This window comes from Xenopus laevis, chromosome 8S (assembly GCF_017654675.1).
Source record: "Xenopus laevis strain J_2021 chromosome 8S, Xenopus_laevis_v10.1, whole genome shotgun sequence".
NCBI lineage: Eukaryota > Metazoa > Chordata > Amphibia > Anura > Pipidae > Xenopus > Xenopus laevis.
The window spans coordinates 45,684,375-45,699,571 of record NC_054386.1 but is presented as its reverse complement, the minus strand read 5'-3'; the positions used below and the strand labels follow the sequence as shown (position 1 = coordinate 45,699,571).

General features: G+C 40.7%; 1 protein-coding gene across 2 annotated transcripts in view; it reads left to right on the top strand.

Annotated features, from left to right (window-relative positions):
* LOC108700042 (astrotactin-2) overlaps positions 1-15,197 on the top strand; it is an 882,685-nt gene that overhangs the window by 594,063 nt on the left and 273,425 nt on the right. The window lies entirely within an intron of this gene.

Sequence of the window (15,197 nt, the reverse complement as noted above, 5' to 3'; positions counted from 1 at the left end):
CCCCCAGGCCAAACATTACTCCTGTTTTTCGGTGTCCCATTCTGTACTATCTATAATTGACCTTGCTTTTGTCAATGACACAGCATTAGTCGATATAAGGAAAGCACAATATCTAAGTAGGGGTATAACGGACCACGCCCCCTTGAATTAACCCTTACTCAGAGAAACGCAGAGGAGAGAACGATGGACACTAAACCCAATATGGCTAACAGTCCTAGACAATAAGGGGCACGAGGCAGCCATGAAGGAATTCCTCCCACTCAATGATAATACCGCAGACACCAATCTTCTGTGGGATACCTATAAGGCATTCCTCAGATGGTATATGAATAAGGAAATTATCACACATAAAAAACAGTCTAGACAATACCAAACAACAATTGAACAGGAGGTGACACAAGCAGAAAAGCTAGTGACTATCACCCCTCCCCCAGACACTATTCCCAATCAAAGCAACTACAAAAGAAATATTCCCATATCATGTGGGAAAGGTCACAATACAAATATTTGTTCACACAGGTTGAATGCTATCAATGCTTACCAGAGAACAGGTATCTCCCCCTACAATCACTAAAATTAGGACTGGGGAGGCAGGTGTTACCACGGATCCCAGGGAAATCCAACAGACTATGGTCATGTTCTATGCTGATCTGTACAAGTCAAGGTTGGACCCAGCAGTGGGGTCTGCAGTAGATGTCTTTTTAAGCAAATTAACATTCCCAACTCTAACAAAGGAATTTACAGATTATATAGCCCAACCTATATCAACAGATGAAATACTAGAAGCAATAGGGTCATTCCCAGTGGGAAAGCCTCTGGTGCTGATGGGATCCCCATAGAATTCTACACATTCAGTGTACTAGTTCCCCACCTGCTGAAAACCTATGCCTAAATTATGCCCACCAACATAAAATGCTCCCGGCATCTGTATATGAAGCCACCAAAATATTCCTACCAAAACAGGGTACCCAGGGGTAAGCTACGTCTGCTAACAACAGACATAAAAATATTAGCAAAAGTGTTAGGTAGGCGGTTGGGAAAAGTAATCACACATCTGGTCAAAGAGGATCAAACAGGATTTATACCAGGGAACACCACAGCACATAATATCAGAAGGCTTATGTTTAATCTCACCATAGACCACACACCAACTCAGGTCAGAGGGCGATAGCAGCAATGGATGTGGCAAAAACCTTGAATACAGTAGAATGGGCATATTTATGGAAAGTACTGAAAGCCATTGGTGTTGGCCCCCACTTCATTACACTTGCCCAACTGCTATATAGAGTCCCGATTGCCTCCCTTAGAATCAACTCATCTCTAACCAATGATTTAGTTTCACCATAACCAGAAGCACACGGCACGGGTGCCCACTTTCGCCTCTGCTTTTTGCATTAGCTATCGAGCCCCGGGCACTAGTATTTAGACACAACACCCAAATAAGGGCCTTCAGGGAGGAGAAAATACAAATGTACGCAGATGATACCCTGGTGTATCTGGGACACACACACACTTCCCTACTTGCACTCCTAAAATTGACCAGTGAATTTGGAGAAATCTCAGGTTTAAAGGGTAACCCAGCCAAATACACCTTATTCCTCATAGAAACAGAGGCAGGCAACGTTATAATGGCAGAAATCCCAATGCAAAAAAACTCTCAGTTTACATACCTGGGGGTCAAATTGGCCCTGCCTATTACAGCCTCAGTGTTGCCCCCCTACTATAATGGGTTCAAGGTAAAATTCAAACCTGGAAGCAGTTACCGCTGGGCCTCACCGGGCGTATTCAGATTATTAAGATGATCATTGCCCCAAAACTTCAAAATACAGAACCTTTTCTTTACTGAGTAAGCATCATTATTTAGGCAATTCATATGGGGGACAGTCTAGAAGTAGATTATCCCTAACAACACTAAAATAGGCTGGCCGCATGGCCTGCCAGATATGCAGCAGTACTACTCTCGCACATATGGTCACTGAAATATGCCACATCAGAGGAGGCAATATACCAGTTGTGGCAGGCAAGATTGCAAACAGAGCTACCCCCAATTCATTCCTTAGTAACCACAGCCCCGAAAAAGTCTAAACCTGTCAACAATCCAGTCCTAATACTTCAAATATGTATCCTCAACATGGTCCACCACCTCACCAATCCTGCGGGACTGGACCCCTTAACACCCTTATGGCAAAATAACAAATTAACCTCACTAGATAAGGTACCTCCACCAAAAACCTGACTGGAGGCAGGGATTTAGAATCTGGGCCAAGTCTGGAATGATCAAGATATGGTCTCATTCTCCACTCACAGTGGCTGACCTACCACAAAATAAGACGGGTAGTATGAAAAGCTCTTAAACACAGTAATCTTCATCTACCTAGTATGCTATTGTCAGAGGTGCTCAAGCAGGAACAACCTGGTCACAAAATGTCCTCATTCTATAAAGCCCTGCAAAATGCTAACCTACAATAAGCTCCACTGAAGATTAGAGAACACTGGGAAGCTGATAAAACGCCATTGACTGACGATCAATGGAACCAACTCTAAACCCCCCTAATGACCTCCCCCATTTACAAATATAGAATATTGCAACTTTACTTAGTGCATAGGGCTTACTGCTCAAGAACCCTTTTGCACAAATTAAACCCAGAAATTCCGGACACAAGCTGGAGGAAGGCACGATAATGCATACCTTCTGGTCCTGCAAAAACATACAAGCATATTGGGTAGCCATACAGGCCTGTGTTACTAAGCTACTGGGGTTTGAACTGCCACTAGACCCAAATGGTACGTATTGGGCATGGACCCCCCAACACTATTGACGCCCCCATTGCAGAAAATAGTACATAAAGTACTCTTCCTGTCTTATAGCACAAAACTCCCCCCTACATACCCTGCTTGGGAAAAAGGGGTCCAGGAAACGCAAAAAGTAGAGGAACTCATAGCCAAACGGAAAGGTACCAATAAGCATAACAAAAAATTTGCATTTGTGGATACTGGAAAATGTATGAATGCAGGCAGGCAATTTTGCTCTGTAAACAAATAATCTGGGCATAGGGTGTATAATTACTAACTGTGTCTAATATTACTGCAATATCTCTGCTTTATGGGTGGCTACATGTGTAATCACTGGTTAAATAAACTTACCTGAACAAAAACAGGTATATCACCCAAGATCGTGTACTGTCCGCAAATAAAAGTTAACCCAAATATGGTACAAATACTTTATTGTTATAAACAGTACAATATGATAGTTAATAATGTTTACTTTTACTAAGAAAACCAAATAATAGTGCTTTTGGGAATGATCTCCTCTGTTACAGAAGTATTTGAAAAATGTTAAACTGAGAAATACCCAATCTGTGAATTGGGAATAACTATATGTATGCTGTGTAGTAACTTGTACTGCTAAAGAGTTCAATAAACCTTTCTTGAACCAAAAGAAAAAAAATTGTGTCTTTAGACTAGGGAGGGACTGGCAAAATTCGGTGTATGTTGTACTGTAGAATAATTTAAAATATAATTATGTGAGTTGATGTTTAATATTTTCCCTCTGCTGCTTCTTTTTTGCATTCAGAGTGTATTGTTCTACACTTGCTGTATAGAAAGTTGCCTTGCTTGGGGATAGGTTTTAATATTGAGCCTGCACTTTTGGATGGGCTAATACACAAGGTGATTTTTAATGAATGTAAATGAAAATGGTGTACTGTTCTGACGTGTGTATCGCACATGCTGCTTTGTGATGATTTCTGTGGAGACCTTAAAGGTTCATTTTTGTTCTCACTGCTGAGAGCAATGAGAAATGACATTACAGGGATCTGACACTGCAATTTAAACCACTGTCCTTGAAATTGTCTCTAAATCCCTGCCCAGCATGTTGTTACCTTTACATTCATAGTAACTTCATCGCACAGAGCTTGCCAATGAGACTTTAATCACTGACATAATCAAACAGGGAATAATTACATGCTTCTGCTATCTCTATGATGACATCTCTCTCTGTATTAAAACAACAGGGTGCTGGCATTATACTCTAGGTACATTGCAAAATGCTAATATTTTGTAATATTTTTGTCTAGGCCACAGCTGACTTCCTTTTTTAAATTTTAATTTTAGAACATATGTGATATCTCACACGCAGCTTCATCATATGATAGGCTAGATCATTTCTGTAGTTATTTAACTCTTCTGTTAGCACATGGAGATTATTTTTCAAAATCCGATTTTTTTCGGAATATTTTATTTAAAAAAAGTCTGAGCAAAGTAGTATACACATTTTGACCTTATTTATTAATAAAGAAGCACAATTTAATCAGATTGGGGAAAAACTCTATAAAATTAAGCGAAAATTCGAATTGTACGATTTTTTTGGATTCCCCCGAATTGCTCGATTTTTTCGGGCTTTATCCCAAAAAGTCTGAATTTTTTGGAGTTTTTGACTAATTCCAGCGCAGACCACAGAAACGTACAAATAGGATAGTGACGTTTCCCATTGACTCATATACAACCTCGACAGGTCTGAGATGCCGGATTTTCAGATTCAGACGTTTTGCCACATTGGGCTTTAATAAATCCCAATTTTCTTGAGTTGTTTGCATACAGACTTTAATAAATAACCCCCATAAACTGTAATGGGTGTATTTTTTGTTATGTATATTGATCTATATATTGTGCATTTGGGGGAGTCTTAAATATCTAATTTACTTGCACCTTTATTAAAGGAAGAGTAACACCAAAAAAAGAAAGTGTTTTAAAGGAAAGACAATATAATGTACAGGCCCAGATTTGTGGCAAGGCCACAAAGGCCCGGGCCTAGGGCGGCATGCCACCCAGCCGCAACCTAGAGAGCACCGGGGATGCGTACTCCTATACGTGTAATCCCCAGTGCTCCAGTGCATGCGTGTTTGCGGGTTGCAGTGCACTCGCAAGGATCCAACGGGCATAGGGGCGCCCAAGCCAGAAATCTGAGCTTGATAATGTGGTGGTGCCCTGCACTGGCAAAACTGGAGTGTTTGCTTCAGAAACACAACTATAGCTTCTATAAACTAGCTGCTGTGTAGCCATGGGGGCAGCCATTCACAGCTGAATAAGGAGAAAAGGCACAGTATACACAGCAGATAACAGATAAGCTATGTAGTATACACAGCGCCGATCCACGCCTTTATGCCGCCTGAGGCGGCCTTCCGTTGCCGCCCCGACTCCTCCTCACGTCGCTCACATTTTCTGCGCAGGAGGGGGCGCTGCACGACGCTAGTGCAGTGAGCGCAATTGCGCTCTCTGCACTAGAAGAGCCGAATTTCCGGGTTGAAAAACGGAAATTCGGCTCTTAGTTACCAGGAGCGGCATTTTTGCCGCCCCTGGTAACCAGGGGGGCTCTGCCGCCTGATTGGTGGAGCGCCCCTGAGTATACACTGGGATTCTTCAGAACCTGTTATCTACTGTGTATTCTGTGCTTGAATGGCTTTATATAAACTATAGTAGAGTTTCTGAAGCAAACACACCAGATTTACCAGTGTAGTGCAACCCTACATTATATTTTCATTACTTTAGGACACTTTCCTTTTTTGGTGTTACTGTTCCTTTAAGGCATCACCCTGTTTAAAGCTGACCCAAACCTCAAATGGGGTTAATGGGGATTGATATATCTTCAAAAGCACAATTTATTGGGGATCACATAAACATGACATCTATTTCTTCATTTACTAATCTGAAGAATTTAAAAAATGACAGGCAGCATCATAATATCAGATTGGATTGAGGGAGACAAAAATATTCAGAAGGAGTTTGATAAGCAAGAATGATAAAAAGTAATAAATATGAAGGGGGAAAATGGATAAATGGAAAAAAGCAGATGTCCGTATAATTGCACAGCAGGAGCAGCATCTTATCAGCGATTTTTAAAACACCTGCTTAGCTAAATAAATGAGTGATCTATCTACAGTTGCTTGCTGATTGCAGGTCATGGAAAATACACTAGTCTAAAGACACCTTGGGGTTTTGCTTGCCCCATATGCTACAGCCATAAAACATCCCTCCCAACTGTTTTTCGCAAGACAGTCCCGATTTTGACAGCTCAACCAACAGTCGCGGATTGTCACTGAAATGTTCCAATTTTATCTTTGGTCTCCTACGCTGAACAGCCAGAAAAAGCTACGTTTCTAAAACTTAATTGGCTTTTGTCAGGGAGCCCAGTATACGTGGCAGGTGCACTTAGATACATTTCTAACAATTTAAGATAAGTGAAGAAACAATTGTAACAATTTAATATAAGCAAGTCTCTTGGGGAAACTGTGACTTGCAGTTTAAATGGCAATTTACCTTCATTAGCAAAAGTGTAATACTATAAAACCACAGAAATGTGTTAAAACTTTTATAACCTGCCAAATTGTGTAAAATTAACATGGTAATTAGGGGGTTTGGCAACAAAACAGACAAGGTTTTTATATGTTATTACAGTTGTGCAAATGAAGGTGAATTGCCCTTTAAGCTGTGAGTCTTCATTCTTGTCTTATCAAACTGTTACAAAAGTATGTATTCTGGGCTGTCTGCCAAGACCCAATTAAGTTAGAAACTTTGTTCAGTGCAGCAGATCAAAGAGAAACTCAGGACTTATCAGTATAAATCTGTGACAGTGGGTTGAGCTGTCAAAAGCAGGACTGTCCCGCTCAAAACGGGACAGTTGGGAGGTATGATGCTAGAGAACCTGGCAACTCCTTGTGACTGTGGACAAATCACTTAAAGGAGAAATAAACACCTAGTAACAACAGCTATCCTTAACTGCCTGGCATTGCCCCCTACCCTCTATGTGCAAAATAAAAAATGTTTCTAATATAGTTAGTTAGCCTAAAATGTTATCTATAAAGGCTGGAGTGACGGTATGTCTAGCATAACAGACAGATACTACTACTGCCTAGTAACCAGTGGAATCACTGTGGAAACCAAGAGAGCTGCAAAGCAGAAATATGTGTTCTGATGTTATGTCCACAATATATGTTCAACCATGCAAAATGTCTAAGGGTCAGGCCACACTGGGCGTTTTGGGGAGATTTGGTCGTCTGGCGCCTGACTATAGCGAATAGTCGCGTGTGATTAGCGCCGGCGTTTTTTAATTTCACCTGTCGCAGAGTGAGGGATGGCGTTTGGGGAGATTGGTCGCCTCAAAAATGCTGTCAGGGAGGGTTCATCCATATAGCATACTAAATATGAACCTTAATTTCCACATAAAAATATTAATAGAACAAATAATGTGTATTTTAAAGCCTTCCATAAAAGGCTTTTTCTTTCATATTTTTTTTTTTATAAAACTCTTCCAGTATATCCAAAACATAGGGAAAAAGAATTACATACACATATGCACCATCCTTTATTCAGAAATAGATTATTCAGAAAACTCCAAATTTAACAACGTAATTTCCAATACAGACCATGTTATGCAAATAATTTAAATTTTTAAAGAAGATTTCATAAGTTTCAGTAACACATATTTTGATAACTGAAAAGTGAAAGTGACACAGAGAAAGCTGCATAAAGGATAAGCTCATTGCCGGAGGATGTCCTAATAAATTCGCCACATACATTACCTGTAATATGGTCCTCACAGCACTGGCATCTCTCATAGACAGCATGTAACAGTAACTCAGTCAGGGGGGAAGCAGAGCACGTTAGCATGGATTTGGATAGTGGGCAGAGTATGGGTGTGTGAATGGGTGGAGTCTGGGTGGTGAGTGGGTGTAGTCCAGGTGGGAATTGGGCGAAGGCGGGAAGTGGGCAGGAGGATGGGGATCAGATTGCCCTGGGCCCCTCAGAAGATTTTTTTTTGCGGGGGGGGGGGCAGCACACTCTAGTTATGCCACTGCTTAATGGCAGACCCGGATTTGTGGCAAGGCCACAAAGGCCCGAACCTAGGGTGGCTGGAATTCAGGGGCGGCATGCCGCCCAGCCACATTCAACAAGTTGTGCATGCGCATATGCGCATATACGCATATTCAAGATATGCGCATATACGTGTACAGGGAGGGGAAAGGAAGGTAAGAGTGAGGTGGACGGGAATGGGGAGGAGCGCAAAGGAAAGGGGGACAAGGAAGGGGAGGTGGAAGGGGAGGGATGAAGGGGGCAAACAAAAGGGGAGGTGGGGTGATGAGCGGAGACAGCCTAGGGGCGCCCCGTTTATAAATCCAGGCCTGCTTATTGGGAATCAAGAAAAACTAATTTATACACTAGTGGAGCCGAATTACTGGGTTAAAACCCGGAAGTTCTGCTCTTAAAGTTACAACAGGCAGCTTTTCGCCACCCCTGGCCGCTCGCTGCCGCCTAAGGCAGGAGTGGCCCTGAGGATATTTCCTATTAAAAGAATGAAAAAATACTTTAAGAAAAAGGGATTAGAGAGTTAGAAAGGTAAAAGGTTGTCTAGTGCCCATAGAAAGGAATGGGATCGACTTTAGTGACATGTTGGTGGATAAAAGGAAAGAAAGGATTAAATGCAAAGACAATAATGGGGGAGGAGGCATATTGGTAAATAAAAGAGAAAAATAATTGCTCAAAATAGTTTTGCCTAATATAGGCTAGGGATGCACCTTAAACATTTGTACAATTGTATAGGGTCCAGATTCAATTGTGCCGATTTGAATCAAGCAAAAAAAAAGGTCAGACTTGCCAAATCCCAAACTGAATCAGGTATTTGCATGTGGGAACCAGGGGTGCTTCGCCAATGAGGCAAGTTGAGGCTTTCGCCTCAGGCGGCAGCGCCCCACTTGGTACCAGGGGCAGCAAAAATGCTGCTCCTGGTACTTTAAGAGCGAATTTCCGGGGGAGGGGGGGCAGCAGCAACTGCTGCTGCCTCAGGCGGCGGAGGGGCCAGGATCGCCCCTGGTGGGAACTGTGGGCACCATAGATCAGTTTCGATTTGTTATTCTGCTAAATCTGTTCCCCGGGGTTCATTACATCTCTAATTTAGGCACATGCTACAGAGGAGCACTTCTCCTAGTCAGTCTTTACAATAACTTGTAACTTTACAATAACTTACACAACAGTTACTTGACATTTAGTTTTATGGGGGTTTTTTTTTTACCAAAAGCTTAAACTACAGAGTTTATCTTACAGGAAAAAAGTGATAATCTAAAATCAGGACTTTCTTATTTAAATACTGTATTTTAGACGTGTAAAAGAATGTATTGTATATGCAGCTGCTCAAGCTATTTTTCCTTCTTGCAAAGCCCTCCCTCGATCAAAATCCATCTCCTGGCTCCTAATTAAGCCTTCATAAACTGCAGAGCATTCTTCTCCAGGCTCTTTATTCTGCTTTTTCTAATATTTTCATTTTTTAGCTCTCAATACACATATCTTGCAATCAGCCTTGGGCAATGCCCTGCACACTCTTAATACATTCAGAGCCTCCTCACACCAAAATTCTTTGTCTTGAACTTGCAGCAAACCTTTCAAAAAGGTCTATGCACAGAACCTTTAGGAACATGTATTATAGCAAGTATGTCCCATACCTCCTATATTTTTGCAAGCTGCTAAACAAAATGTGCTTTTGGGTGCAATGCCTGCTCAGAACGAGGTAATCCACTCTCCAGGTTTTACTAAACTAAAAATGTCATTACCATTGGCATGTTAACCTATGGCTTAAACAAGAACCAAAGCTTAACTAAAATAGTTGGGCAGAAATGTTGTACATTATGTTTTATGCTTGTCAGTTACAGTTGTCAGTTAACAGTGACAGAGCTTAGGAACCAATGCATAATATACTGAATATATAGAATATAAAGTCACAATATAAGACTGATTAGTAAATAATTCAGATTATTGGTATATGACCGCAGAAACCAGCAAAATTTGCATCAGAATTTAATACCAGCCCTGTAGCCTCAGATTATATGACCAGCAAACCTCATTCTCTGCTTGATAATTTGCAATGACTTAACTAAAATAGTTGGGCAGAAATGTTGTACATTATGTTTTATGCTTGTCAGTTACAGTTGTCAGTTAACAGTGACAGAGCTTAGGAACCAATGCATAATATACTGAATATATAGAATATAAAGTCACAATATAAGACTGATTAGTAAATAATTCAGATTATTGGTATATGACCGCAGAAACCAGCAAAATTTGCATCAGAATTTAATACCAGCCCTGTAGCCTCAGATTATATGACCAGCAAACCTCATTCTCTGCTTGATAATTTGCAATGACCCTTATTAACTTCTCAACATCTGCTCAAAGCCCACTGAGCATGTGCGTGTCACTGACTCCTAGTAAAATTCAAGATGGGAAACTTCTGTGACAACTGTGAGGCCTGGATCATTACTACATGTATGGGATTCATTATCCGGAAATCCATTATCCAGAAAGCTCTGAATTATGGAAAGCCTTTCTCCCACTGACTCCATTTGATCCAAATAATCCAAATTTTTAAAAATTATTTTATTTGTTCTCTGTAATAATAAAACAGTACCTTGTACTTGATCCAGATTAAGACAATTAGTCCTTATTGGAAGCAAACCAGCTTGCTGGGTTTATTTAATGTTCACATGATTTTCTAGACTTAAGACTTGAAGATCCAAATTACAGAAAGATTTGTTATCCAAACCCCAGGTCCCAATCATTCTGGATAACAGGTCGGCTATAGAGATGCTGAAGTTTAAGGTTGGTTCAGACGTGCAGGGTCAGACTGGGGGGCCCGGGGTTGCTGTCCAGGTCCCCTGCCAGGTTCCCCCGCCAAGCCACCATACCACACAGGTGCACACACCTTGTATTTGCCGCAACCTGCCCGATAAAGGGAGGTCACAGCAGGAAGATTCGTGCAAGGAGATGGTCTGGGCCGGTCGGCCCGACATTGGGCATGTGTGTAAAAAAGACGCACAAGCCGGCGAGAGGGGACCGGACTACGGGTAGGAGGCAGAGAAGGTATGTGTCTGGTGCCCACCAGCTTTGTGCCCTTGGCACGTGGTTACTCTGCCTACCCCTAGTTGCGGCCCTGCCTAGAAGCAGATTTATAAGTGTAATAAAAAAACAAAAAAACTCACCATCATTCTTTTGGAATTTATTAAAATGTATTTGTCAGATGGTGAACTGTGCTGCTAAAATACACTTCTAAAAAGCCTATAAGAATAAATAGAAAGCGAGTGAGTTTTTCTTAGGGTGAGCTGAGCTGGTCTGGCCCGATGGGGGACCATAAAAGCCTGGGCCCACCGTTTTTTTTTCCGGTGTCCCGCTGGCCCAATCTGACCCTAGTGAGCTCTAATTCTGAAGCCCTTGTCTCTGACTGTTACTCATCTTGCAAAGGCTAGGTTAGCATTTCTCTTTTCTTTGCCAAGCTCTGTCTTGACTTCACCTCGCTCTACAAGTAAAGCCTCAAACCTTTCCCCTTACTTTGGCACGTTCTATCTCTAAATGCAAGTCTGTTTCTCACTGTCTTCTAGCCTCATATCTCAGCCTCTCACTAGCAGTGAAATGCTTGTTATTCCTTCCTCCACGAAAGAGGTTTTGTTCCCGCAGATGTTTGTATTCTCTGCAGCTAATGAAAATATTCATTATCTTGTTAGATCCTCTACTGAGCGCAGCTGTATCTGCATGTCTGTTACATTATCTCAAACACAGAAGCTGCTAATTGGAGAAAGGCTGAGTGTAATAAAAGGGTTACTGAGATAGAAGACCCTAGCATAACTGGTATGTATGATTCTTGTTGCCTTTTTAGCAAAGGGCAAGACATTAGAGACCTCTGGATTGCTTGAAAATTCCTACATTATGAGAAGTACAAGGCATTGTTTTATTATTACAGAGAAAGAAAGGAAATCATTTTTAAAATATTCAATTATTTGATTAAAATGGAGTCTATGGGAGATGGCCTATCTGTAATTTAGAGCTTCTGACTAACAGGTTTCCTGATGAGGGATCCCAAACCTGTATAATAAAAGCAAATCACATGAGAAGGTAATAGCTCTACTGGTTTAGATAAATTACATAGTGAGCTTGTGTGGCCCATGTGAATTCATGCACTTGTCATAGTCCCCTCTCACTCATGGTGGGTATTGAGAGGCTCAATGCTGCACTGATATCCCCAGAGGGAGGATATGAGTCTGAAGAGGTGGTTGGTTGTGCTAAGAACCACACAAAGATGTAGCCATATTGGAGATCTGGCCTTTCAGTTGTGATTACAAAAAGTGAGGAGTGGCAGCGGAAATTCCCCTCTGGAATAGTTGTCTGCTCAGCTCAAAGTTCACCCAAAAATTCAAGCTGGGAAAGCTTTTATGGGGCTGGTAGTGACACAGTGGAACTCTGGTGTACGTTATTTGTAAGAAAAGTCATTAGCGTCCAGCCAGAGCTATGTCTGTATACAGTTTGTAAGGGGCCTTAAGCTGGCCACAGACGCAAAGATCCGATCGTACAAATCAACGTACGATCGGACTTCCCCATCTCCTGACCTGCCAATAACAATTCAGATCAAGGTCTTACCATTCAGATCAAATAAAGTACAAAAGAACAGATCAGCCGATGTTATGCCCCTGACAGCAATCGTACGATAGTTATGTCCAACAAAGCTAGTGACAGTTTCCCACTGAAAATCGTGCGATTGGCAATACACGCAGAGATATTATCAGCGGTCAGTCCGATCGGCCAAACAACCGATCTCCGCCGGACGAAAAATGTCGGGATGCTCCACGCATGGTCCAAAAATCATACGAATCCTCGATTCGTACGATTGGACCTTTGCGTCTATGGCCAGCTTAACAATGTCAGTGATTGTATACTAACTGCTTAATGCTAATGTAAGCACTGTTGCCTGGAACTGGCTCATTAAGAGAATCGACTATCCAGTAAATATTACAATGTTATAATAGCTTAACTAGAAGGTGGTACAAAATCTCAATAGCTATGGTGTAGGGTAGCAGGCATAAACAGGTAGAGTTAATCTTTATATATGTGGCTTGGACAAAGTTTTGCAGACAAAAGGAAGAGATCACAAACAGCTAATTTACTGAGCAGAATTGTAATATATTTTGTAAAGTAAAAACATTTATCAAATGAAATGTATCAATATTAAGTTGGTTCTCTATTTTGACTGCTTATGAGAAAACTGTATGGAACTGAGGAAATTCTTGTGCAAAGTAGGAAAAACAGGGTTTTTAAGAACATTATTGTACTCAGTAGAACCAAAACCCCTAGCCCAAACCATGGAAAACACCCCCAGACCAATAAACATTACTGTTTATGAATTATGCATTTGGGCAGGTATTTTTTTCCTAATATCTGCCAAACCCATGCTTTTCTATCAGACTTGCAGATGATGAAATACCATTTATTATTCCAGAAGATTCATTGTGCAACTCTAGTTGGGGTGACATTTACACCAATGCAGTTCATACTTGGACAGGCACATGGTATTGTTCGGCATGTTTGCCTCTCATCATCCATATAAAACCCAGAATTCTTGTGCTGACATTGCTTTCACAGAAACCATTGTTTCAGGTGCAGACATCTTCCTGATTTTCTGAATACTATTTAGAAAAAATATCCAAACGAATGTGTATACTTCCAGGAAAATATGCACAAGGGATCAGCGACTCCATTGACTTTGGAGTCCATGGAGGATGCAAGGTTAAACTAGGACCGCACAGGAGAACCTAATAAACATGCTTGACCACGGGAGTGGTTTATAAGTAGGCATTTTATTCAAACGGTGGAGGTGTTACAAATTTGTTATAGGGATCCACTGCTGCACTGAAGAAACATTTATTATTCTGTACCCCTCTAACACTTGTTCCCCCCAACCAGATATATATCAGAGAAAGGGGAGCACTTACGAAATAAGTCAATTAGAAGCACTTGGTGATACTCATCATCTAGAGTGAACGTATTATGCTATGTTAGTTCCTAATTTCTGTTGCCACAGGCGCTGATCCCTTGTGCATATTTTCCTGGAAGTATACACATTCGTTTGGATTATTTTTTCTACAGTTGAGAGACTTTGAGGTGATCGGCAAGAAATAACCTAAGGGACTGACATTTTTTCATTAATTGTATATTTAAAGCAATTAATTTGTTACTAGAAAAAATATATCCAGTTACTTTTGGCTGTACAGGTAGTGGATCCATTATCCGGAAATCCATTATCCAGAAAGTTCAGAATTACGGAAAGGCTGTCTCCTATAGACCCCATTTTATCCAAAAAATCCAAATTTGTAAAAATGTATTACCTATTTTTCTGTAGTAATAAAACAGTACATTGTACTTGATCAAAACTAAGATATAATTAATCCTTATTGGAAGCAGAACCAGCCTATTGGGTATATTTAATGTTTACATGATTTTCTAGTAAACTTAAGGTATGAAGATCCAAATTACGGAAAGATCCATTATTCGGAAAACCCCAGGTCCTAAGCATTCTGAATAACAGGTCCCATACCTGTATAGTGTATATATATGAGTGTGTATTCCGGGTTTGCATAAAACAACCCCTTTTGAGAAAAGGTACAGCATTTTTACAAGCCTAATTAATTCAGAAATTTCTGTATATTTGTTATTCCAAAATCCATATGTGCTGTCCTGAATGCATTTAAAAAATTGCTGTGATCAAACTGCTACTACTATCCTAATGTCTCCCCTCTTAATTATTCTGCTTAAGTCTCATACAGCTAGTGACCCATAGATAATCTTAAAAAGACATTCAGTCTAAACCCACATTCAATCACTAAAAAAGTAAAAGTCCAGATCCTAAAGTGCTGCATATAAAAACCTCAGCAAATAGATGATACAGGTATATCGTGTAAGCAATAATTTAAGAAGATACACCATGTAAAGTCACAGGGTTGTGGTTCTACCTAAACATTTGTGGCCAGGTTAATAAAAGTCTGATGTGTGTCATATGACACAGAATAGTAACCTGCCTGGACTGTGTTACAGGGAGCCTTGTAACAACTACCTTTATTTACTATGGTGGCATTTTAACATGCTATATGTGCACCTATGCTTTATTCTTATCTTAACTCTACAGAGTGCTTTATTAAGTATGTACTTAAGTGAACCCTTCCCCATGGGAGGATGCTCTTAAAAAACTGCATGAAACCTTTTCAGCATGCCTCAAATATTCAGCCTATGTTTATTAATGATGTAAATCAGTGCCTTGATAAACAAAGTGTCCCAGTCTACTATCTCCACTGGCAATATCAGAACTAACCTACTCTTGCCCAAGGCATGAA